This window comes from Lissotriton vulgaris, chromosome 11, assembly GCF_964263255.1.
Source record: "Lissotriton vulgaris chromosome 11, aLisVul1.2, whole genome shotgun sequence".
Lineage (NCBI taxonomy): Eukaryota > Metazoa > Chordata > Amphibia > Caudata > Salamandridae > Lissotriton > Lissotriton vulgaris.
In genome coordinates this window covers 483130879-483155796 of record NC_141699.1, presented here as the reverse complement: position 1 = coordinate 483155796, position 24918 = coordinate 483130879, and the positions used below count along the sequence as shown (strand labels likewise).

Here is a 24918-nt window from a genome sequence, read left to right as displayed (position 1 = left end):
ACATTCAGACAATTTCCACACCCAGGAAGTATTTTAGAGAGCAGGTGCCTCGGAAGGGTTCGTAGTCTGGACCTGTCCTGCATGATCTAGACAAGTCACGAAAAGAGTAATTATTTTTTTTATGAAGCGATGAAGCGTGTCTTGTTTAGGCTTTTGGACTCTTTCTTAGTACACTTAAGGGCCCGTTACCACCACCGTAATATGGGGAAAAGAGGGTAGAAATGCGCAGTGATTGATTACCGCTCATCTGTGCCCTGTCACTCACTTTCAGTGATGCTTGTTGCTATTTTTATTAATTGTATGAAAGCATTCAAAATAAGTGGGGGATACAGGGCACTGCTGGTACGTGCCCCGTCCTGCTGTTACTTTAATTTTTAGGTCTCGGCCTGACGTGAGCAGCGTATGGCTCGTATACGACAACAGTGACATCATACTTATGCAGCTGCGATGGCCGAGTGGTTAAGGCGTTGGACTCGAAATCCAATGGGGTTTCCATGCGCAGGTTCGAATCCTGCTTGCAGCGTAGTGTGATTTTGCATGAACACCATTTGGTTTAGTTAAGTAAATGTTCACTTCTCGTTACGCAGTCCTCATCAAGTCACAGAGTTAAATGGAAAAAACTCAAACTAGATGTAAACATTGAGACAATTTCCACACCCAGGAAGTGTTTTAGAGAGCTGGTGGCTCAGAAGGGTTTGTAGTCTGGACCTGTCCTGCCTGATCTAGACAAGTCATGAAAAGAGTACTTTTTTTTATGAAGCATGTCTTGTTTAGGCTTTTGGACTCTTTCTTAGTACACTTAAGGGCCCGTTACCACTGCCGTAATATAGGGAAAAGTGGGTAGAAACATGCAGTGATTGATTACCACTCATCTGTGCCCTTTCACTCACTTTGAGTGATGCATGTTGTATTTTTAATAATTGTATGAAAGCATGCAAAATAAGTGAGGACATCAGGGCACTGCTGGTACGTGCCCCGTCCTTCCGTTACTTTATTTTTTTGGTCTCGGCCTGACATGAGCAGAGCATGGCTCGTATACGACAACAGTGACATCATACTCATGCAGCTGTGATGGCCGAGTGGTTAAGGCGTTGGACTCGAAATCCAATGGGGTTTCCCTGCGCAGGCTCGAATCCTGCTTGCAGCGTAGTGTGATTTTGCATGAACACCATTTGGTTTAGTTAAGGAAATGTTCACTTCTCGTTACGCAATCCTCATCAAGTCACAAAGTTAAATGGCAAAAACTCAAACTAGATGTAAACATTGAAACAATTTCCACACCTATGAAGTGTTTTAGAGAGCAGGTGGCTCGGAAGGGTTTGTAGTCTGGACCTATCCTGCCTGATCTAGACAAGTTACGAAATGAGTAATTTTTTTTTATGAAGCGTGTCTTGTTTAAGCTTTTGGACTCTTTCTGAGTACACTTAAGGGCCCGTTGCCACCGCCGTAATATAGGGAAACGAGGATAGAAATGTGCAGTGATTGATTACCGCCCATCAGTGCCCTGTCACTCACGTTGAGTGATGCGTATTGCTATTTTTATTAATTGTATGAAAGCATGCAAAATAAGTGAGGACAACAGGGCACTGCTGGTACGTGCCCTGTCCTTCTGTTACTTTATTTTTTATGTCTCGGCCTGACGTGAGTAGTGCATGGCCCGTATACGACAACTGTGACATCATACTCACGCAGCTGCGATGGCCGAGTGGTTAAGGCGTTGGTCTTGAAATCCAATGGGGTTTCACTGCGCAGGCTCGAATCCTGCTTGCAGCGTAGTGTGATTTTGCATGAACACCATTTGGTTTAGTTAAGGAAATGTTCACTTCTCGTTACGCAATCCTCATCAAGTCACAAAGTTAAATGGCAAAAACTCAAACTAGATGTAAACGGCACGCAATCCTCATCAAGTCACAGAGTTAAACGGCAAAAACTCAAACTAGATGTAAACATTGAGACAATTTCCACACCCAGGAAGTGTTTTAGAGAGCAGGTGCCTCGGAAGGGTTCGTAGTCTGGACCTGTCCTGCATGATCTAGACAAGTCACGAAAAGAGTAATTAATTTTTTTTATGAAGCGTGTCTTGTTTAGGCTTTTGGACTCTTTCTTAGTACACTTAAGGGCCCGTTACCACCGCCGTAATATAGGGAAAAGAGGGTAGAAATGCTCAATGATTGATTAAAACTCATCTGTGCCCTTTCACTCACTTTGAGTGATGCATGTTGCTATTTTTATTAATTGTATGAAAGCATGCAAAATAAGTGAGGACAACAGGGCACTGCTGGTACGTGCCCCGTCCTTCTGTTACTTTATTTTTTGGTCTCGGCCTGACATGAGCAGAGTATGGCTCGTATACGACAACAGTGACATCATACTCATGCAGCTGCGATGGCCGAGTGGTTAAGGCGTTGGACTCGAAATCCAAAGGGGTTTCCTTGCGCAGGTTTGAATCCTGCTTGCAGCGTAGTGTGATTTTGCATGAACACCATTTGGTTTAGTTAAGGAAATGTTCACTTCTCGTTCGCAATCCTCATCAAGTCACAGAGTTAAATGGAAAAAACTCAAACTAGATGTAAACATTGAGACAATTTCCACACCCAGGAATTGTTTTAGAGAGCTGGTGGCTCGGAAGGGTTTGTAGTCTGGACCTGTCCTGCCTGATCTAGACAAGTCATGAAAAGAGTACTTTTTTATGATGCATGTCTTGTTTAGGCTTTTGGACTCTTTCTTAGTACACTTAAGGGCCCGTTACCACCGCCGTAATATAGGGAAAAGTGGGTAGAAACATGCAGTGATTGATTACCACTCATCTGTGCCCTTTCACTCACTTTGAGTGATGCATGTTGCTATTTTTATTAATTGTATTAAAGCATGCAAAATAAGTGAGGACAACAGGGCACTGCTGGTACGTGCCCCGTCCTTCTGTTACTTTATTTTTTGGTCTCGGCCTGACATGAGCAGAGTATGGCTCGTATATACGACAACAGTGACATCATACTCATGCAGCTGCGATGGCCGAGTGGTTAAGGCGTTGGACTCGAAATCCAATGGGGTTTCCCTGCGCAGGTTCGAATCCTGCTTGCAGCGTAGTGTGATTTTGCATGAACACCATTTGGTTTAGTTAAGTAAATGTTCACTTCTCATTACGCAATCCTCATCAAGTCACAGAGTTAAACTGCAAAAACTCAAACTAGATGTAAACATTGAGACAATTTCCACACTCAGGAAGTGTTTTAGAGAGCAGGTGGCTCGGAAGGGTTCGTAGTCTGGACCTGTCCTGCCTGATCTAGACAAGTCATGAAAAGAGTACTTTTTTTTTATGAAGCGTGTCTTGTTTAAGCTTTTGGACTCTTTCTGAGTACACTTAAGGGCCCGTTGCCACCGCCGTAATATAGGGAAACGAGGATAGAAATGTGCAGTGATTGATTACCGCTCATCGGTGCCCTGTCACTCACTTTGAGTGATGCGTATTGCTATTTTTATTAATTGTATGAAAGCATGCAAAATAAGTGAGGACAACAGGGCACTGCTGGTACGTGCCCCGTCCTTCCGTTACTTTATTTTTTTGGTCTCGGCCTGACATGAGCAGAGCATGGCTCGTATACGACAACAGTGACATCATACTCATGCAGCTGTGATGGCCGAGTGGGTAAGGCGTTGGACTCGAAATCCAATGGGGTTTCCCTGCGCAGGCTCGAATCCTGCTTGCAGCGTAGTGTGATTTTGCATGAATACCATTTGGTTTAGTTAAGGAAATGTTCACTTCTCGTTACGCAATCCTCATCAAGTCACAAAGTTAAATGGCAAAAACTCAAACTAGATGTAAACATTGAAACAATTTCCACACCTAGGAAGTGTTTTAGAGAGCAGGTGGCTCGGAAGGGTTTGTAGTCTGGACCTATCCTGCCTGATCTAGACAAGTTACGAAATTAGTAATTTTTTTTTATGAAGCGTGTCTTGTTTAAGCTTTTGGACTCTTTCTGAGTACACTTAAGGGCCCGTTGCCACCGCCGTAATATAGGGAAACGAGGATAGAAATGTGCAGTGATTGATTACCGCTCATCAGTGCCCTGTCACTCACGTTGAGTGATGCGTATTGCTATTTTTATTAATTGTATGAAAGCATGCAAAATAAGTGAGGACAACAGGGCACTGCTGGTACGTGCCCCGTCATTCTGTTACTTTATTTTTTATGTCTCGGCCTGACGTGAGTAGTGCATGGCTCGTATACGACAACTGTGACATCATACTCACGCAGCTGCGATGGCCGAGTGGTTAAGGCGTTGGTCTTGAAATCCAATGGGGTTTCCCCGCGTATGTTCGAATCCTGCTTGCAGCGGCATTAGATTTTGCATGAACACCATTTGGTTAAGTTAAGTAAATGTTCACTTCTCATTACGCAATCCTCATCAAGTCACAGAGTTAAACTGCAAAAACTCAAACTAGATGTAAACATTGAGACAATTTCCACACCCAGGAAGTGTTTTAGAGAGCAGGTGGCTCGGAAGGGTTCGTAGTCTGGACCTGTCCTGCCTGATCTAGACAAGTCATGAAAAGAGTACTTTTTTTTATGAAGCGTGTCTTGTTTAAGCTTTTGGACTCTTTCTGAGTACACTTAAGGGCCCGTTGCCACCGCCGTAATATAGGGAAACGAGGATAGAAATGTGCAGTGATTGATTACCGCTCATCGGTGCCCTGTCACTCACTTTGAGTGATGCATGTTGCTATTTTTATTAATTGTATGAAAGCATGCAAAATAAGTGAGGACAACAGGGCACGGCTGGTACGTGCCCAGTCCTTCTGTTACTTTATTTTTTATGTCTCGGCCTGACGTGAGTAGTGCATGGGTCGTACACGACAACTGTGACATCAAACTCACGCAGCTGCGATGGCCGTGTGGTTAAGGCGTTGGACTTGAAATCCGATGGGGTTTCCCCGCGTAAGTTCGAATCCTGCTTGCAGCGTCATGAGATTTTGCATGAACACCATTTGGTTTAGTTAAGTAAATGTTTACTTCTTGTTACGCAATCCTCATCAAGTCACAGAGTTAATCGGCAAAAACTCAAACTAGATGTAAACATTGAAACAATTTCCACACCTAGGAAGTGTTTTAGAGAGCAGGTGGCTCGGAAGGGTTTGTAGTCTGGACCTATCCTGCCTGATCTAGACAAGTTACGAAATGAGTAATTTTTTTTATGAAGCGTGTCTTGTTTAGGCTTTTGGACTCTTTCTGAGTACACTTAAGGGCCCGTTGCCATCGCCGTAATATATGGAAACAAGTGTAGAAATGTGCAGTGATTGACTACCGCTCATCTGTGCCCTGTCACTCATTTTGAGTGATGCATATTGCGATTTTTATTAATTGTATGAAAGTATGCGAAATAAGTGAGGACGACAGGGCACTGCTGGTATGTGCCCCGTCCTTCCATTACTTTATTTTTTAGGTCTCGACCTGACATGAGTAGCGCATGGCTCGTATACGACAACAGTGACATCATACTCACGCAGCTGCGATTGCCGAGTGGTTAAGGCGTTGGACTTGAAATCCAATGGGGTTTCCCCATGTAGGTTCGAATCCTGCTTGCAGCGGCATGAGATTTTGCATGAACACCATTTGGTTAAGTTAAGTAAATGTTCACTTCTCATTACGCAATCCTCATCAAGTCACAGAGTTAAACTGCAAAAACTCAACTAGATGTAAACATTGAGACAATTTCCACATCCAGGAAGTGTTTTAGAGAGCAGGTGGCTCGGAAGGGTTCGTAGTCTGGACCTGTCCTGCCTGATCTAAACAAGTCATGAAAAGAGTACTTTTTTTTATGAAGTGTGTCTTGTTTAAGCTTTTGGACTCTTTCTGAGTACACTTAAGGGCCCGTTGCTACCGCCGTAATATAGGGAAACGAGGATAGAAATGTGCAGTGATTGATTACCGCTCATCGGTGCCCTGTCACTCACTTTGAGTGATGCGTATTGCTATTTTTATTAATTGTATGAAAGCATGCAAAATAAGTGAGGACAACAGGGCACTGCTGGTACGTGCCCCGTCCTTCTGTTACTTTATTTTTTATGTCTCGGCCTGACGTGAGTAGTGCATGGCTCGTATACGACAACTGTGACATCATACTCACGCAGCTGCAATGCCCGAGTGGTTAAGGCGTTGGACTTGAAATCAAATGGGGTTTCCCCACGTAGGTTCGAATTCTGCTTGCCGCGTCATGAGATTTTGCATGAACACCATTTGGTTTAGTTAAGTAAATGTTTACTTCTTGTTACGCAATCCTCATCAAGTCACAGAGTTAAACCGCAAAAACTCAAACTAGATGTCAACATTGAAATAATTTCCACACCTAGGAAGTGTTTTAGAGAGCAGGTGGCTCGGAAGGGTTTGTAGTCTGGACCTATCCTGCCTGATCTAGACAAGTTACGAAATGAGTAATTTTTTTTATGAAGCGTATCTTGTTTAGGCTTTTGAACTCTTTCTGAGTACACTTAAGGGCCCGTTGCCACCGCCGTAATATATGGAAACGAGGGTAGAAATGTGCAGTGATTGATTACCGCTCATCTGTGCCCTGTCACTCATTTTGGGTGATGCATATTGCTATTTTTATTAATTGTATGAAAGTATGCGAAATAAGTGAGGACAACAGGGCACTGCTGGTATGTGCCCCGTCCTTCCATTACTTTATTTTTTAGGTCTCAACCTGACATGAGTAGCGCATGGCTCGTATACGACAACCGTAACATCATACTCACGCAGCTGCGATGGCCGAGTGGTTAAGGCGTTGTACTTGAAATCCAATGGGGTTTCCCCATGTAGGTTCGAATCCTGCTTGCAGCGGCATGAGATTTTGCATGAACACCATTTGGTTTAGTTAAGGAAATGTTCACTTCTCGTTACGCAATCCTCATCAAGTCACAAAGTTAAATAGCAAAAACTCAAACTAGATGTAAACATTGAAACAATTTCCACACCCAGGAAGTGTTTTAGAGAGCAGGTGGCTCGGAAGGGTTCGTAGTCTGGACCTGTCCTGCCTGATCTAGACAAGTCATGAAAAGAGTACTTTTTTTCATGAATCGTGTCTTGTTTAAGCTTTTGGACTCTTTCTGAGTACACTTAAGGGCCCGTTGCCACCGCCGTAATATAGGGAAACGAGGATAGAAATGTGCAGTGATTGATTACCGCTCATCGGTGCCCTGTCACTCACTTTGAGTGATGCGTATTGCTATTTTTATTAATTGTATGAAAGCATGTAAAATAAGTGAGGACAACAGGGCACTGCTGGTACGTGCCCCGTCCTTCTGTTACTTTATTTTTTATGTTTTGGCCTGACGTGAGTAGTGCATGGCTCGTATACGACAACTGTGACATCATACTCAAGCAGCTGCGATGGCCGAGTGGTTAAGGCGTTGGACTTGAAATCAAATGGGGTTTCCCTGCGTAGGTTCGAATTCTGCTTGCAGCTTCATGAGATTTTGCATGAACACCATTTGGTTTAGTTAAGTAAATGTTTACTTCTTGTTACGCAATCCTCATCAAGTCACAGAGTTAAACGGCAAAAACTCAAACTAGATGTAAACATTGAGACAATTTCCACACCCAGGAAGTGTTTTAGAGAGCAGGTGCCTCGGAAGGGTTTGTAGTCTGGACCTGTCCTGCATGATCTAGACAAGTCACGAAAAGAGTAATTAACTTTTTTTTATGAAGCGTGTCTTGTTTAGGCTTTTGGACTCTTTCTTAGTACACTTAAGGGCCCGTTACCACCGCCGTAATATAGGGAAAAGAGGGTAGAAATGCACAATGATTGATTACCACTCATCTGTGCCCTTTCACTCACTTTGAGTGATGCATGTTGCTATTTTTATTAATTGTATGAAAGCATGCAAAATAAGTGAGGACAACAGGGCACTGCTGGTATGTGCCCCGTCCTTCCATTACTTTATTTTTTAGGTCTCGACCTGACATGAGTAGCGCATGGCTCGTATACGACAACCGTGACATCATACTCACGCAGCTGCGATGGCTGAGTGGTTAAGGCGTTGTACTTGAAATCCAATTGGGTTTCCCCATGTAGGTTCGAATCCTGCTTGCAGCGGCATGAGATTTTGCATGAACACCATTTGGTTTAGTTAAGGAAATGTTCACTTCTCGTTACGCAATCCTCATCAAGTCACAAAGTTAAATGGCAAAAACTCAAACTAGATGTAAACATTGAAACAATTTCCACACCCATGAAGTGTTTTAGAGAGCAGGTGGCTCGGAAGGGTTCGTAGTCTGGACCTGTCCTGCCTGATCTAGACAAGTCATGAAAAGAGTACTTTTTTTTATGAATCGTGTCTTGTTTAAGCCTTTGGACTCTTTCTGAGTACACTTAAGGGCCCGTTGCCACCGCCGTAATATAGGGAAACGAGGATAGAAATGTGCAGTGATTGATTACCGCTCATCGGTGCCCTGTCACTCACTTTGAGTGATGCGTATTGCTATTTTTATTAATTGTATGAAAGCATGCAAAATAAGTGAGGACAACAGGGCACTGCTGGTACGTGCCCCGTCCTTCTGTTACTTTATTTTTTATGTTTTGGCCTGACGTGAGTAGTGCATGGCTCGTATACGACAATTGTGACATCATACTCACGCAGCTGCGATGGCCGAGTGGTTAAGGCGTTGCACTTGAAATCAAATGGGGATTCCCCGCGTAGGTTCGAATTCTGCTTGCAGCTTCATGAGATTTTGCATGAACACCATTTGGTTTAGTTAAGTAAATGTTTACTTCTTGTTACGCAATCCTCATCAAGTCACAGAGTTAAACGGCAAAAACTCAAACTAGATGTAAACATTGAGACAATTTCCACACCCAGGAAGTGTTTTAGAGAGCAGGTGCCTCGGAAGGGTTTGTAGTCTGGACCTGTCCTGCATGATCTAGACAAGTCACGAAAAGAGTAATTAATTTTTTTTATGAAGCGTGTCTTGTTTAGGCTTTTGGACTCTTTCTTAGTACACTTAAGGGCCCGTTACCACCGCCGTAATATAGGGAAAAGAGGGTAGAAATGCACAATGATTGATTACCACTCATCTGTGCCCTTTCACTCACTTTGAGTGATGCATGTTGCTATTTTTATTAATTGTATGAAAGCATGCAAAATAAGTGAGGACAACAGGGCACTGCTGGTACGTGCCCCGTCCTTCTGTCACTTTATTTTTTGGTCTCGGCCTGACATGAGCAGAGTATGGCTCATATACGACAACAGTGACATCATACTCATGCAGCTGCGATGGCTGAGTGGTTAAGGCTTTGGACTCTAAATCCAATGGGGTTTCCCTGCGCAGGTTCGAATCCTGCTTGCAGCGTAGTGTGATTTTGCATGAACACCATTTGGTTTAGTTAAGGAAATGTTCACTTCTCGTTCGCAATCCTCATCAAGTCACAGAGTTAAATGGAAAAAACTCAAACTAGATGTAAACATTGAGACAATTTCCACACCCAGGAAGTGTTTTAGAGAGCTGGTGGCTCGGAAGGGTTTGTAGTCTGGACCTGTCCTGCCTGATCTAGACAAGTCACGAAAAGAGTAATTATTTTTTTTATGAAGCGTGTCTTGTTTAGGCTTTTGGACTCTTTCTTAGTACACTTAAGGGCCCGTTACCACCACCGTAATATAGGGAAAAGAGGGTAGAAATGCGCAGTGATTGATTACCGCTCATCTGTGCCCTGTCACTCACTTTCAGTGATGCTTGTTGCTATTTTTATTAATTGTATGAAAGCATTCAAAATAAGTGGGGGATACAGGGCACTGCTGGTACGTGCCCCGTCCTGCTGTTACTTTAGTTTTTAGGTCTCGGCCTGACGTGAGCAGCGTATGGCTCGTATACGACAACAGTGACATCATACTCATACAGCTGCGATGGCCGAGTGGTTAAGGCGTTGGACTCGAAATCCAATGGGGTTTCCCTGCGCAGGTTCGAATCCTGCTTGCAGCGTAGTGTGATTTTGCATGAACACCATTTGGTTTAGTTAAGTAAATGTTCACTTCTCGTTACGCAGTCCTCATCAAGTCACAGAGTTAAATGGAAAAAACTCAAACTAGATGTAAACATTGAGACAATTTCCACAACCAGGAAGTGTTTTAGAGAGCTGGTGGCTCAGAAGGGTTTGTTGTCTGGACCTGTCCTGCCTGATCTAGACAAGTCACGAAAAGAGTAATTAATTTTTTTTATGAAGCATGTCTTATTTAGGCTTTTGGACTCTTTCTTAGTACACTTAAGGGCCCGTTACCACCGCCGTAATATAGGGAAAAGTGGGTAGAAACATGCAGTGATTGATTACCACTCATCTGTGCCCTTTCACTCACTTTGAGTGATGCATGTTGCTATTTTTATTAATTGTATGAAAGCATGCAAAATAAGTGAGGACAACAGGGCACTGCTGGTACGTGCCCCGTCCTTCTGTTACTTTATTTTTTGGTCTCGGCCTGACATGAGCAGAGTATGGCTCGTATACGACAACAGTGACATCATACTCATGCAGCTGCGATGGCCGAGTGGTTAAGGCGTTGGACTCTAAATCCAATGGGGTTTCCCTGCGCAGGTTCGAATCCTGCTTGCAGCGTAGTGTGATTTTGCATGAACACCATTTGGTTTAGTTAAGGAAATGTTCACTTCTCGTTCGCAATCCTCATCAAGTCACAGAGTTAAATGGAAAAAACTCAAACTAGATGTAAACATTGAGACAATTTCCACACCCAGGAAGTGTTTTAGAGAGCTGGTGGCTCGGAAGGGTTTGTAGTCTGGACCTGTCCTGCCTGATCTAGACAAGTCAGGAAAAGAGTACTTTTTTTTTATGATGCATGTCTTGTTTAGGCTTTTGGACTCTTTCTTAGTACACTTAAGGGCCCGTTACCACCGCCGTAATATAGGGAAAAGTGGGTAGAAACATGCAGTGATTGATTACCACTCATCTGTGCCCTTTCACTCACTTTGAGTGATGCATGTTGCTATTTTTATTAATTGTATGAAAGCATGCAAAATAAGTGAGGACAACAGGGCACTGCTGGTACGTGCCCCGTCCTTCCGTTACTTTATTTTTTTGGTCTCCGCCTGACATGAGCAGAGCATGGCTCGTATACGACAACAGTGACACCATACTCATGCAGCTGCGATGGCCGAGTGGTTAAGGCGTTGGACTCGAAATCCAATGGGTTTTCCTTGCGCAGGTTCGAATCCTGCTTGCAGCGTAGTGTGATTTTGCATGAACACCATTTGGTATAGTTAAGTAAATGTTCACTTCTCATTACCCAATCCTCATCAAGTCACAGAGTTAAACTGCAAAAACTCAAACTAGATGTAAACATTGAGACAATTTCCACACTCAGGAAGTGTTTTAGAGAGCAGGTGGCTCGGAAGGGTTCGTAGTCTGGACCTGTCCTGCCTGATCTAGACAAGTCATGAAAAGAGTACTTTTTTTTTATGAAGCGTGTCTTGTTTAAGCTTTTGGACTCTTTCTGAGTACACTTAAGGGCCCGTTGCCACCGCCGTAATATAGGGAAACAAGGATAGAAATGTGCAGTGATTGATTACCGCTCATCGGTGCCCTGTCACTCACTTTGAGTGATGCGTATTGCTATTTTTATTAATTGTATGAAAGCATGCAAAATAAGTGAGGACAACAGGGCACTGCTGGTACATGCCCCGTCCTTCTGTTACTTTATTTTTTATGTCTCGGCCTGACGTGAGTAGTGCATGGCTCGTATACGACAACTGTGACATCATACTCACGCAGCTGCGATGGCCGAGTGGTTAAGGCGTTGGATTCGAAATCCAATGGGGTTTCCCTGTGCAGGTTCGAATCCTGCTTGCAGCGTAGTGTGATTTTGCATGAACACCATTTGGTTTAGTTAAGTAAATGTTCACTTCTTGTTACGCAATCCTCATCAAGTCACAGAGTTAAACGGCAAAAACTCAAACTAGATATAAACATTCAGACAATTTCCACACCCAGGAAGTATTTTAGAGAGCAGGTGCCTCGGAAGGGTTCGTAGTCTGGACCTGTCCTGCATGATCTAGACAAGTCACGAAAAGAGTAATTATTTTTTTTATGAAGCGATGAAGCGTGTCTTGTTTAGGCTTTTGGACTCTTTCTTAGTACACTTAAGGGCCCGTTACCACCACCGTAATATGGGGAAAAGAGGGTAGAAATGCGCAGTGATTGATTACCGCTCATCTGTGCCCTGTCACTCACTTTCAGTGATGCTTGTTGCTATTTTTATTAATTGTATGAAAGCATTCAAAATAAGTGGGGGATACAGGGCACTGCTGGTACGTGCCCCGTCCTGCTGTTACTTTAATTTTTAGGTCTCGGCCTGACGTGAGCAGCGTATGGCTCGTATACGACAACAGTGACATCATACTTATGCAGCTGCGATGGCCGAGTGGTTAAGGCGTTGGACTCGAAATCCAATGGGGTTTCCATGCGCAGGTTCGAATCCTGCTTGCAGCGTAGTGTGATTTTGCATGAACACCATTTGGTTTAGTTAAGTAAATGTTCACTTCTCGTTACGCAGTCCTCATCAAGTCACAGAGTTAAATGGAAAAAACTCAAACTAGATGTAAACATTGAGACAATTTCCACACCCAGGAAGTGTTTTAGAGAGCTGGTGGCTCAGAAGGGTTTGTAGTCTGGACCTGTCCTGCCTGATCTAGACAAGTCATGAAAAGAGTACTTTTTTTTATGAAGCATGTCTTGTTTAGGCTTTTGGACTCTTTCTTAGTACACTTAAGGGCCCGTTACCACTGCCGTAATATAGGGAAAAGTGGGTAGAAACATGCAGTGATTGATTACCACTCATCTGTGCCCTTTCACTCACTTTGAGTGATGCATGTTGTATTTTTAATAATTGTATGAAAGCATGCAAAATAAGTGAGGACATCAGGGCACTGCTGGTACGTGCCCCGTCCTTCCGTTACTTTATTTTTTTGGTCTCGGCCTGACATGAGCAGAGCATGGCTCGTATACGACAACAGTGACATCATACTCATGCAGCTGTGATGGCCGAGTGGTTAAGGCGTTGGACTCGAAATCCAATGGGGTTTCCCTGCGCAGGCTCGAATCCTGCTTGCAGCGTAGTGTGATTTTGCATGAACACCATTTGGTTTAGTTAAGGAAATGTTCACTTCTCGTTACGCAATCCTCATCAAGTCACAAAGTTAAATGGCAAAAACTCAAACTAGATGTAAACATTGAAACAATTTCCACACCTATGAAGTGTTTTAGAGAGCAGGTGGCTCGGAAGGGTTTGTAGTCTGGACCTATCCTGCCTGATCTAGACAAGTTACGAAATGAGTAATTTTTTTTTATGAAGCGTGTCTTGTTTAAGCTTTTGGACTCTTTCTGAGTACACTTAAGGGCCCGTTGCCACCGCCGTAATATAGGGAAACGAGGATAGAAATGTGCAGTGATTGATTACCGCCCATCAGTGCCCTGTCACTCACGTTGAGTGATGCGTATTGCTATTTTTATTAATTGTATGAAAGCATGCAAAATAAGTGAGGACAACAGGGCACTGCTGGTACGTGCCCTGTCCTTCTGTTACTTTATTTTTTATGTCTCGGCCTGACGTGAGTAGTGCATGGCTCGTATACGACAACTGTGACATCATACTCACGCAGCTGCGATGGCCGAGTGGTTAAGGCGTTGGTCTTGAAATCCAATGGGGTTTCACTGCGCAGGCTCGAATCCTGCTTGCAGCGTAGTGTGATTTTGCATGAACACCATTTGGTTTAGTTAAGGAAATGTTCACTTCTCGTTACGCAATCCTCATCAAGTCACAAAGTTAAATGGCAAAAACTCAAACTAGATGTAAACGGCACGCAATCCTCATCAAGTCACAGAGTTAAACGGCAAAAACTCAAACTAGATGTAAACATTGAGACAATTTCCACACCCAGGAAGTGTTTTAGAGAGCAGGTGCCTCGGAAGGGTTCGTAGTCTGGACCTGTCCTGCATGATCTAGACAAGTCACGAAAAGAGTAATTAATTTTTTTTATGAAGCGTGTCTTGTTTAGGCTTTTGGACTCTTTCTTAGTACACTTAAGGGCCCGTTACCACCGCCGTAATATAGGGAAAAGAGGGTAGAAATGCTCAATGATTGATTAAAACTCATCTGTGCCCTTTCACTCACTTTGAGTGATGCATGTTGCTATTTTTATTAATTGTATGAAAGCATGCAAAATAAGTGAGGACAACAGGGCACTGCTGGTACGTGCCCCGTCCTTCTGTTACTTTATTTTTTGGTCTCGGCCTGACATGAGCAGAGTATGGCTCGTATACGACAACAGTGACATCATACTCATGCAGCTGCGATGGCCGAGTGGTTAAGGCGTTGGACTCGAAATCCAAAGGGGTTTCCTTGCGCAGGTTTGAATCCTGCTTGCAGCGTAGTGTGATTTTGCATGAACACCATTTGGTTTAGTTAAGGAAATGTTCACTTCTCGTTCGCAATCCTCATCAAGTCACAGAGTTAAATGGAAAAAACTCAAACTAGATGTAAACATTGAGACAATTTCCACACCCAGGAATTGTTTTAGAGAGCTGGTGGCTCGGAAGGGTTTGTAGTCTGGACCTGTCCTGCCTGATCTAGACAAGTCATGAAAAGAGTACTTTTTTATGATGCATGTCTTGTTTAGGCTTTTGGACTCTTTCTTAGTACACTTAAGGGCCCGTTACCACCGCCGTAATATAGGGAAAAGTGGGTAGAAACATGCAGTGATTGATTACCACTCATCTGTGCCCTTTCACTCACTTTGAGTGATGCATGTTGCTATTTTTATTAATTGTATTAAAGCATGCAAAATAAGTGAGGACAACAGGGCACTGCTGGTACGTGCCCCGTCCTTCTGTTACTTTATTTTTTGGTCTCGGCCTGACATGAGCAGAGTATGGCTCGTATATACGACAACAGTGACATCATACTCATGCAGCTGCGATGGCCGAGTGGTTAAGGCGTTGGACTCGAAATCCAATGGGGTTTCCCTGCGCAGGTTCGAATCCTGCTTGCAGCGTAGTGTGATTTTGCATGAACACCATTTGGTTTAGTTAAGTAAATGTTCACTTCTCATTACGCAATCCTCATCAAGTCACAGAGTTAAACTGCAAAAACTCAAACTAGATGTAAACATTGAGACAATTTCCACACTCAGGAAGTGTTTTAGAGAGCAGGTGGCTCGGAAGGGTTCGTAGTCTGGACCTGTCCTGCCTGATCTAGACAAGTCATGAAAAGAGTACTTTTTTTTTATGAAGCGTGTCTTGTTTAAGCTTTTGGACTCTTTCTGAGTACACTTAAGGGCCCGTTGCCACCGCCGTAATATAGGGAAACGAGGATAGAAATGTGCAGTGATTGATTACCGCTCATCGGTGCCCTGTCACTCACTTTGAGTGATGCGTATTGCTATTTTTATTAATTGTATGAAAGCATGCAAAATAAGTGAGGACAACAGGGCACTGCTGGTACGTGCCCCGTCCTTCCGTTACTTTATTTTTTTGGTCTCGGCCTGACATGAGCAGAGCATGGCTCGTATACGACAACAGTGACATCATACTCATGCAGCTGTGATGGCCGAGTGGGTAAGGCGTTGGACTCGAAATCCAATGGGGTTTCCCTGCGCAGGCTCGAATCCTGCTTGCAGCGTAGTGTGATTTTGCATGAATACCATTTGGTTTAGTTAAGGAAATGTTCACTTCTCGTTACGCAATCCTCATCAAGTCACAAAGTTAAATGGCAAAAACTCAAACTAGATGTAAACATTGAAACAATTTCCACACCTAGGAAGTGTTTTAGAGAGCAGGTGGCTCGGAAGGGTTTGTAGTCTGGACCTATCCTGCCTGATCTAGACAAGTTACGAAATTAGTAATTTTTTTTTATGAAGCGTGTCTTGTTTAAGCTTTTGGACTCTTTCTGAGTACACTTAAGGGCCCGTTGCCACCGCCGTAATATAGGGAAACGAGGATAGAAATGTGCAGTGATTGATTACCGCTCATCAGTGCCCTGTCACTCACGTTGAGTGATGCGTATTGCTATTTTTATTAATTGTATGAAAGCATGCAAAATAAGTGAGGACAACAGGGCACTGCTGGTACGTGCCCCGTCATTCTGTTACTTTATTTTTTATGTCTCGGCCTGACGTGAGTAGTGCATGGCTCGTATACGACAACTGTGACATCATACTCACGCAGCTGCGATGGCCGAGTGGTTAAGGCGTTGGTCTTGAAATCCAATGGGGTTTCCCCGCGTATGTTCGAATCCTGCTTGCAGCGGCATTAGATTTTGCATGAACACCATTTGGTTAAGTTAAGTAAATGTTCACTTCTCATTACGCAATCCTCATCAAGTCACAGAGTTAAACTGCAAAAACTCAAACTAGATGTAAACATTGAGACAATTTCCACACCCAGGAAGTGTTTTAGAGAGCAGGTGGCTCGGAAGGGTTCGTAGTCTGGACCTGTCCTGCCTGATCTAGACAAGTCATGAAAAGAGTACTTTTTTTTATGAAGCGTGTCTTGTTTAAGCTTTTGGACTCTTTCTGAGTACACTTAAGGGCCCGTTGCCACCGCCGTAATATAGGGAAACGAGGATAGAAATGTGCAGTGATTGATTACCGCTCATCGGTGCCCTGTCACTCACTTTGAGTGATGCATGTTGCTATTTTTATTAATTGTATGAAAGCATGCAAAATAAGTGAGGACAACAGGGCACGGCTGGTACGTGCCCCGTCCTTCTGTTACTTTATTTTTTATGTCTCGGCCTGACGTGAGTAGTGCATGGCTCGTATACGACAACTGTGACATCATACTCACGCAGCTGCGATGGCCGTGTGGTTAAGGCGTTTGACTTGAAATCCAATGGGGTTTCCCCGCGTAGGTTCGAATCCTGCTTGCAGCGTCATGAGATTTTGCATGAACACCATTTGGTTTAGTTAAGTAAATGTTTACTTCTTGTTACGCAATCCTCATCAAGTCACAGAGTTAAACCGCAAAAACTCAAACTAGATGTCAACATTGAAATAATTTCCACACCTAGGAAGTGTTTTAGAGAGCAGGTGGCTCGGAAGGGTTTGTAGTCTGGACCTATCCTGCCTGTAATAGACAAGTTACGAAATGAGTAATTTTTTTTATGAAGCGTATCTTGTTTAGGCTTTTGGACTCTTTCTGAGTACACTTAAGGGCCCGTTGCCACCGCCGTAATATATGGAAACGAGGGTAGAAATGTGCAGTGATTGATTACCGCTCATCTGTGCCCTGTCACTCATTTTGGGTGATGCATATTGCTATTTTTATTAATTGTATGAAAGTATGCGAAATAAGTGAGGACAACAGGGCACTGCTGGTATGTGCCCCGTCCTTCCATTACTTTATTTTTTAGGTCTCGACCTGACATGAGTAGCGCATGGCTCGTATACGACAACCGTGACATCATACTCACGCAGCTGCGATGGCCGAGTGGTTAAGGCGTTGGACTTGAAATCCAATGGGGTTTCCCCATGTAGGTTCGAATCCTGCTTGCAGCGGCATGCGATTTTGCATGAACACCATTTAGTTTAGTTAAGGAAATGTTCACTTCCGTTACGCAATCCTCATCAAGTCACAAAGTTAAATGGCAAAAACTCAAACTAGATGTAAACATTGAAACAATTTCCACACCCAGGAAGTGTTTTGGAGAGCAGGTGGCTCGGAAGGGTTCGTAGTCTGGACCTGTCCTGCCTGATCTAGACAAGTCATGAAAAGAGTACTTTTTTTTATGAAGCGTGTCTTGTTTAAGCTTTTGGTCTCTTTCTGAGTACACTTAAGGGCCCGTTGCCACCGCCGTAATTTAGGGAAACGAGGATAGAAATGTGCAGTGATTGATTACCGCTCATCGGTGCCCTGTCACTCACTTTGAGTGATGCGTATTGCTATTTTTATTAATTGTATGAAAGCATGCAAAATAAGTGAGGACAACAGGGCAATGCTGGTACGTGCCCCGTCCTTCTGTTACTTTATTTTTTATGTTTTGGCCTGACGTGAGTAGTGCATGGCTCGTATACGACAACTGTAACATCATACTCACGCAGCTGCGATGGCCGAGTGGTTAAGGCGTTGGACTTGAAATCAAATGGGGTTTCCCCGCGTAGGTTCGAATTCTGCTTGCAGCGTCATGAGATTTTGCATGAACACCATTTGGTTTAGTTAAGTAAATGTTTACTTCTTGTTACGCAATCCTCATCAAGTCACAGAGTTAAAGGGCAAAAACTCAAACTAGATGTAAACATTGAGACAATTTCCACACCCAGGAAGTGTTTTAGAGAGCAGGTGCCTCGGAAGGGTTCGTAGTCTGGACCTGTCCTGCATGATCTAGACAAGTCACGAAAAGAGTAATTAATTTTTTTTATGAAGCGTGTCTTGTTTAGGCTTTTGGACTCTTTCTTAGTACACTTAAGGGCCCGTTACCACCGCCGTAATATAGGGAAAAGAGGGTAGAAATGCACAATGATTGATTACCACTCATCTGTGCCCTTTCACTCACTTTGAGTGATGCATGTTGCTATTTTTATTAATTGTATGAAAGCATGCAAAATAAGTGAGGACAACAGGGCACTGCTGGTACGTGCCCCGTCCTTCTGTTACTTTATTTTTTGGTCTCGGCCTGACATGAGCAGAGTATGGCTCGTATACGACAACAGTGACATCATACTCATGCAGCTGCGATGGCCGAGTGGTTAAGGCGTTGGACTCTAAATCCAATGGGGTTTCCCTGTGCAGGTTCGAATCCTGCTTGCAGCGTAGTGTGATTTTGCATGAACACCATTTGGTTTAGTTAAGGAAATGTTCACTTCTCGTTCGCAATCCTCATCAAGTCACAGAGTTAAATGGAAAAAACTCAAACTAGATGTAAACATTGAGACAATTTCCACACCCAGGAAGTGTTTTAGAGAGCTGGTGGCTCGGAAGGGTTTGTAGTCTGGACCTGTTTTGCCTGATCTAGACAAGTCATGAAAAGAGTACTTTTTTTTATGATGCATGTCTTGTTTAGGCTTTTGGACTCTTTCTTAGTACACTTAAGGGCCCGCTACCACCGCCGTAATATAGGGAAAAGTGGGTAGAAACATGCAGTGATTGATTACCACTCATCTGTGCCCTTTCACTCACTTTGAGTGATGCATGTTGCTATTTTTATTAATTGTATGAAAGCATGCAAAATAAGTGAGGACAACAGGGCACTGCTGGTACGTGCCCCGTCCTTCCGTTACTTTATTTTTTTGGTCTCCGCCTGACATGAGCAGAGCATGGCTCGTATACGACAACAGTGACATCATACTCATGCAGCTGCGATGGCCGAGTGGTTAAGGCGTTGGACTCGAAATCCAATGGGGTTTCCCTGCGCAGGTTCGAATCCTGCTTGCAGCGTAGTGTGATTTTGCATGAACACCATTTGGTATAGTTAAGTAAATGTTCACTTCTCATTACCCAATCCTCATCAAGTCACAGAGTTAAACTGCAAAAACTCAAACTAGATGTAAACATTGACACAATTTCCACACCCAGGAAGTGTTTTAGAGAGCTGGTGGCTCAGAAGGGTTTGTAGTCTGGACCTGTCCTGCCTGATCTAGACAAGTCATGAAAAGAGTACTTTTTTTTTATGAAGCATGTCTTGTTTAGGCTTTTGGACTCTTTCTTAGTACACTTAAGGGCCCGTTACCACCGCCGTAATATAGGGAAAAGTGGGTAGAAACATGCAGTGATTGATTACCACTCATCTGTGCCCTTTCACTCACTTTGAGTGATGCATGTTGCTATTTTTAATAATTGTATGAAAGCATGCAAAATAAGTGAGGACATCAGGGCACTGCTGGTACGTGCCCCGTCCTTCCGTTACTTTATTTTTTTGGTCTCGGCCCGACATGAGCAGAGCTTGGCTCGTATACGACAACAGTGACATCATACTCATGCAGCTGTGATGGCCGAGTGGTTAAGGCGTTGGACTCGAAATCCAATGGGGTTTCCCTGCGCAGGCTCGAATCCTGCTTGCAGCGTAGTGTGATTTTGCATGAATACCATTTGGTTTAGTTAAGGAAATGTTCACTTCTCATTACGCAATCCTCATCAAGTCACAAAGTTAAATGGCAAAAACTCAAACTAGATGTAAACATTGAAACAATTTCCACACCTAGGAAGTGTTTTAGAGAGCTGGTGGCTCGGAAGGGTTTGTAGTCTGGACCTATCCTGCCTGATCTAGACAAGTTACGAAATGAGTAATTTTTTTTTATGAAGCGTGTCTTGTTTAAGCTTTTGGACTCTTTCTGAGTACACTTAAGGGCCCGTTGCCACCGCCGTAATATAGGGAAACGAGGATAGAAATGTGCAGTGATTGATTACCGCCCATCAGTGCCCTGTCACTCACGTTGAGTGATGCGTATTGCTATTTTTATTAATTGTATGAAAGCATGCAAAATAAGTGAGGACAACAGGGCACTGCTGGTACGTGCCCTGTCCTTCTGTTACTTTATTTTTTGGTCTCGGCCTGACATGAGCAGAGTATGGCTCGTATACGACAACAGTGACATCATACTCATGCAGCTGCGATGGCCGAGTGGTTAAGGCGTTGGACTCTAAATCCAATGGGGTTTCCCTGTGCAGGTTCGAATCCTGCTTGCAGCGTAGTGTGATTTTGCATGAACACCATTTGGTTTAGTTAAGGAAATGTTCACTTCTCGTTCGCAATCCTCATCAAGTCACAGAGTTAAATGGAAAAAACTCAAACTAGATGTAAACATTGAGACAATTTCCACACCCAGGAAGTGTTTTAGAGAGCTGGTGGCTCGGAAGGGTTTGTAGTCTGGACCTGTCCTGCCTGATCTAGACAAGTCATGAAAAGAGTACTTTTTTTTATGATGCATGTCTTGTTTAGGCTTTTGGACTCTTTCTTAGTACACTTAAGGGCCCGCTACCACCGCCGTAATATAGGGAAAAGTGGGTAGAAACATGCAGTGATTGATTACCACTCATCTGTGCCCTTTCACTCACTTTGAGTGATGCATGTTGCTATTTTTATTAATTGTATGAAAGCATGCAAAATAAGTGAGGACAACAGGGCACTGCTGGTACGTGCCCCGTCCTTCCGTTACTTTATTTTTTTGGTCTCCGCCTGACATGAGCAGAGCATGGCTCGTATACGACAACAGTGACATCATACTCATGCAGCTGCGATGGCCGAGTGGTTAAGGCGTTGGACTCGAAATCCAATGGGGTTTCCCTGCGCAGGTTCGAATCCTGCTTGCAGCGTAGTGTGATTTTGCATGAACACCATTTGGTATAGTTAAGTAAATGTTCACTTCTCATTACCCAATCCTCATCAAGTCACAGAGTTAAACTGCAAAAACTCAAACTAGATGTAAACATTGACACAATTTCCACACCCAGGAAGTGTTTTAGAGAGCTGGTGGCTCAGAAGGGTTTGTAGTCTGGACCTGTCCTGCCTGATCTAGACAAGTCATGAAAAGAGTACTTTTTTTTTATGAAGCATGTCTTGTTTAGGCTTTTGGACTCTTTCTTAGTACACTTAAGGGCCCGTTACCACCGCCGTAATATAGGGAAAAGTGGGTAGAAACATGCAGTGATTGATTACCACTCATCTGTGCCCTTTCACTCACTTTGAGTGATGCATGTTGCTATTTTTAATAATTGTATGAAAGCATGCAAAATAAGTGAGGACATCAGGGCACTGCTGGTACGTGCCCCGTCCTTCCGTTACTTTATTTTTTTGGTCTCGGCCTGACATGAGCAGAGCTTGGCTCGTATACGACAACAGTGACATCATACTCATGCAGCTGTGATGGCCGAGTGGTTAAGGCGTTGGACTCGAAATCCAATGGGGTTTCCCTGCGCAGGCTCGAATCCTGCTTGCAGCGTAGTGTGATTTTGCATGAATACCATTTGGTTTAGTTAAGGAAATGTTCACTTCTCATTACGCAATCCTCATCAAGTCACAAAGTTAAATGGCAAAAACTCAAACTAGATGTAAACATTGAAACAATTTCCACACCTAGGAAGTGTTTTAGAGAGCTGGTGGCTCGGAAGGGTTTGTAGTCTGGACCTATCCTGCCTGATCTAGACAAGTTACGAAATGAGTAATTTTTTTTTATGAAGCGTGTCTTGTTTAAGCTTTTGGACTCTTTCTGAGTACACTTAAGGGCCCGTTGCCACCGCCGTAATATAGGGAAACGAGGATAGAAATGTGCAGTGATTGATTACCGCTCATCAGTGCCCTGTCACTCACGTTGAGTGATGCGTATTGCTATTTTTATTAATTGTATGAAAGAATGCAAAATAAGTGAGGACAACAGGGCACTGCTGGTACGTGCCCCGTCCTTCTGTTACTTTATTTTTTATGTCTCGGCCTGACGTGAGTAGTGCATGGCTCGTATACGACAACTGTGACATCATACTCACGCAGCTGCGATGGCCGAGTGGTTAAGGCGTTGGTCTTGAAATCCAATGGGGTTTCCCCGCGTAGGTTCGAATCCTGCTTGCAGCGGCATTAGATTTTGCATGAACACCATTTGGTTAAGTTAAGTAAATGTTCACTTCTCATTACGCAATCCTCATCAAGTCACAGAGTTAAACTGCAAAAACTCAAACTAGATGTAAACATTGAGACAATTTCCACACCCAGGAAGTGTTTTAGAGAGCAGGTGGCTCGGAAGGGTTCGTAGTCTGGACCTGTCCTGCCTGATCTAGACAAGTCATGAAAAGAGTACTTTTTTTTATGAAGCGTGTCTTGTTTAAGCTTTTGGACTCTTTCTGAGTACACTTAAGGGCCCGTTGCCACCGCCGTAATATAGGGAAACGAGGATAGAAATGTGCAGTGATTGATTACCGCTCATCGGTGCCCTGTCACTCACTTTGAGTGATGCATGTTGCTATTTTTATTAATTGTATGAAAGCATGCAAAATAAGTGAGGACAACAGGGCACGGCTGGTACGTGCCCCGTCCTTCTGTTACTTTATTTTTTATGTCTCAGCCTGACGTGAGTAGTGCATGGCTCGTATACGACAACTGTGACATCATACTCACGCAGCTGCGATGGCCGTGTGGTTAAGGCGTTTGACTTGAAATCCAATGGGGTTTCCCCGCGTAGGTTCGAATCCTGCTTGCAGCGTCATGAGATTTTGCATGAACACCATTTGGTTTAGTTAAGTAAATGTTTACTTCTTGTTACGCAATCCTCATCAAGTCACAGAGTTAAACCGCAAAAACTCAAACTAGATGTCAACATTGGAATAATTTCCACACCTAGGAAGTGTTTTAGAGAGCAGGTGGCTCGGAAGGGTTTGTAGTCTGGACCTATCCTGCCTGATCTAGACAAGTTACGAAATGAGTAATTTTTTTTATGAAGCGTATCTTGTTTAGGCTTTTGGACTCTTTCTGAGTACACTTAAGGGCCCGTTGCCACCGCCGTAATATATGGAAACGAGGGTAGAAATGTGCAGTGATTGATTACCGCTCATCTGTGCCCTGTCACTCATTTTGGGTGATGCATATTGCTATTTTTATTAATTGTATGAAAGTATGCGAAATAAGTGAGGACAACAGGGCACTGCTGGTATGTGCCCCGTCCTTCCATTACTTTATTTTTTAGGTCTCGACCTGACATGAGTAGCGCATGGCTCGTATACGACAACCGTGACATCATACTCACGCAGCTGCGATGGCCGAGTGGTTAAGGCGTTGGACTTGAAATCCAATGGGGTTTCCCCATGTAGGTTCGAATCCTGCTTGCAGCGGCATGAGATTTTGCATGAACACCATTTAGTTTAGTTAAGGAAATGTTCACTTCTCGTTACGCAATCCTCATCAAGTCACAAAGTTAAATGGCAAAAACTCAAACTAGATGTAAACATTGAAACAATTTCCACACCCAGGAAGTGTTTTGGAGAGCAGGTGGCTCGGAAGGGTTCGTAGTCTGGACCTGTCCTGCCTGATCTAGACAAGTCATGAAAAGAGTACTTTTTTTATGATGCATGTCTTGTTTAGGCTTTTGGACTCTTTCTTAGTACACTTAAGGGCCCGTTACCACCGCCGTAATATAGGGAAAAGTGGGTAGAAACATGCAGTGATTGATTACCACTCATCTGTGCCCTTTCACTCACTTTGAGTGATGCATGTTGCTATTTTTATTAATTGTATGAAAGCATGCAAAATAAGTGAGGACAACAGGGCACTGCTGGTACGTGCCCCGTCCTTCCGTTACTTTATTTTTTTGGTCTCGGCCTGACATGAGCAGAGCATGGCTCGTATACGACAACAGTGACATCATACTCATGCAGCTGCGATGGCCGAGTGGTTAAGGCGTTGGACTCCAAATCCAATGGGGTTTCCCTGCGCAGGTTTGAATCCTGCTTGCAGCGTAGTGTGATTTTGCATGAACACCATTTGGTATAGTTAAGTAAATGTTCACTTCTCATTACCCAATCCTCATCAAGTCACAGAGTTAAACTGCAAAAACTCAAACTAGATGTAAACATTGAGACAATTTCCACACTCAGGAAGTGTTTTAGAGAGCAGGTGGCTCGGAAGGGTTCGTAGTCTGGACCTGTCCTGCCTGATCTAGACAAGTCATGAAAAGAGTACTTTTTTTATGAAGCGTGTCTTGTTTAAGCTTTTGGACTCTTTCTGAGTACACTTAAGGGCCCGTTGCCACCGCCGTAATATAGGGAAACAAGGAAAGAAATGTGCAGTGATTGATTACCGCTCATCGGTGCCCTGTCACTCACTTTGAGTGATGCGTATTGCTATTTTTATTAATTGTATGAAAGCATGCAAAATAAGTGAGGACAACAGGGCACTGCTGGTACATGCCCCGTCCTTCTGTTACTTTATTTTTTATGTCTCGGCCTGACG

The 24918-nt window shown here is 43.6% G+C and overlaps 21 non-coding genes across 21 annotated transcripts; all 21 read left to right on the top strand.

The window, feature by feature from the left end:
* Positions 1–441: 441 nt before the first annotated feature.
* On the top strand, positions 442–523 carry TRNAS-CGA (transfer RNA serine (anticodon CGA)). Its single transcript has one exon. It is a non-coding gene; the product is annotated as a tRNA-Ser (tRNA).
* A 542-nt stretch (positions 524–1065) lies between these two features.
* On the top strand, positions 1066–1147 carry TRNAS-CGA (transfer RNA serine (anticodon CGA)). The gene has a single exon. It is a non-coding gene; the product is annotated as a tRNA-Ser (tRNA).
* Positions 1148–2379: 1232 nt separating this feature from the next.
* Positions 2380–2461, top strand: TRNAS-CGA (transfer RNA serine (anticodon CGA)). The gene has a single exon. It is a non-coding gene; the product is annotated as a tRNA-Ser (tRNA).
* A 541-nt stretch (positions 2462–3002) lies between these two features.
* TRNAS-CGA (transfer RNA serine (anticodon CGA)) lies at positions 3003–3084 on the top strand. The gene has a single exon. It is a non-coding gene; the product is annotated as a tRNA-Ser (tRNA).
* Positions 3085–3628: 544 nt separating this feature from the next.
* TRNAS-CGA (transfer RNA serine (anticodon CGA)) lies at positions 3629–3710 on the top strand. The gene has a single exon. It is a non-coding gene; the product is annotated as a tRNA-Ser (tRNA).
* A 6178-nt stretch (positions 3711–9888) lies between these two features.
* TRNAS-CGA (transfer RNA serine (anticodon CGA)) lies at positions 9889–9970 on the top strand. Its single transcript has one exon. It is a non-coding gene; the product is annotated as a tRNA-Ser (tRNA).
* A 1171-nt stretch (positions 9971–11141) lies between these two features.
* Positions 11142–11223, top strand: TRNAS-CGA (transfer RNA serine (anticodon CGA)). Its single transcript has one exon. It is a non-coding gene; the product is annotated as a tRNA-Ser (tRNA).
* Positions 11224–11767: 544 nt separating this feature from the next.
* Positions 11768–11849, top strand: TRNAS-CGA (transfer RNA serine (anticodon CGA)). The gene has a single exon. It is a non-coding gene; the product is annotated as a tRNA-Ser (tRNA).
* A 554-nt stretch (positions 11850–12403) lies between these two features.
* On the top strand, positions 12404–12485 carry TRNAS-CGA (transfer RNA serine (anticodon CGA)). The gene has a single exon. It is a non-coding gene; the product is annotated as a tRNA-Ser (tRNA).
* A 542-nt stretch (positions 12486–13027) lies between these two features.
* Positions 13028–13109, top strand: TRNAS-CGA (transfer RNA serine (anticodon CGA)). Its single transcript has one exon. It is a non-coding gene; the product is annotated as a tRNA-Ser (tRNA).
* Positions 13110–14341: 1232 nt separating this feature from the next.
* TRNAS-CGA (transfer RNA serine (anticodon CGA)) lies at positions 14342–14423 on the top strand. Its single transcript has one exon. It is a non-coding gene; the product is annotated as a tRNA-Ser (tRNA).
* A 541-nt stretch (positions 14424–14964) lies between these two features.
* Positions 14965–15046, top strand: TRNAS-CGA (transfer RNA serine (anticodon CGA)). Its single transcript has one exon. It is a non-coding gene; the product is annotated as a tRNA-Ser (tRNA).
* Positions 15047–15590: 544 nt separating this feature from the next.
* On the top strand, positions 15591–15672 carry TRNAS-CGA (transfer RNA serine (anticodon CGA)). Its single transcript has one exon. It is a non-coding gene; the product is annotated as a tRNA-Ser (tRNA).
* A 1794-nt stretch (positions 15673–17466) lies between these two features.
* TRNAS-UGA (transfer RNA serine (anticodon UGA)) lies at positions 17467–17548 on the top strand. The gene has a single exon. It is a non-coding gene; the product is annotated as a tRNA-Ser (tRNA).
* A 1794-nt stretch (positions 17549–19342) lies between these two features.
* Positions 19343–19424, top strand: TRNAS-CGA (transfer RNA serine (anticodon CGA)). Its single transcript has one exon. It is a non-coding gene; the product is annotated as a tRNA-Ser (tRNA).
* Positions 19425–19968: 544 nt separating this feature from the next.
* Positions 19969–20050, top strand: TRNAS-CGA (transfer RNA serine (anticodon CGA)). The gene has a single exon. It is a non-coding gene; the product is annotated as a tRNA-Ser (tRNA).
* Positions 20051–21217: 1167 nt separating this feature from the next.
* On the top strand, positions 21218–21299 carry TRNAS-CGA (transfer RNA serine (anticodon CGA)). The gene has a single exon. It is a non-coding gene; the product is annotated as a tRNA-Ser (tRNA).
* Positions 21300–21843: 544 nt separating this feature from the next.
* Positions 21844–21925, top strand: TRNAS-CGA (transfer RNA serine (anticodon CGA)). Its single transcript has one exon. It is a non-coding gene; the product is annotated as a tRNA-Ser (tRNA).
* Positions 21926–22469: 544 nt separating this feature from the next.
* TRNAS-UGA (transfer RNA serine (anticodon UGA)) lies at positions 22470–22551 on the top strand. The gene has a single exon. It is a non-coding gene; the product is annotated as a tRNA-Ser (tRNA).
* A 1168-nt stretch (positions 22552–23719) lies between these two features.
* Positions 23720–23801, top strand: TRNAS-UGA (transfer RNA serine (anticodon UGA)). The gene has a single exon. It is a non-coding gene; the product is annotated as a tRNA-Ser (tRNA).
* A 542-nt stretch (positions 23802–24343) lies between these two features.
* On the top strand, positions 24344–24425 carry TRNAW-CCA (transfer RNA tryptophan (anticodon CCA)). The gene has a single exon. It is a non-coding gene; the product is annotated as a tRNA-Trp (tRNA).
* Positions 24426–24918: the final 493 nt, after the last annotated feature.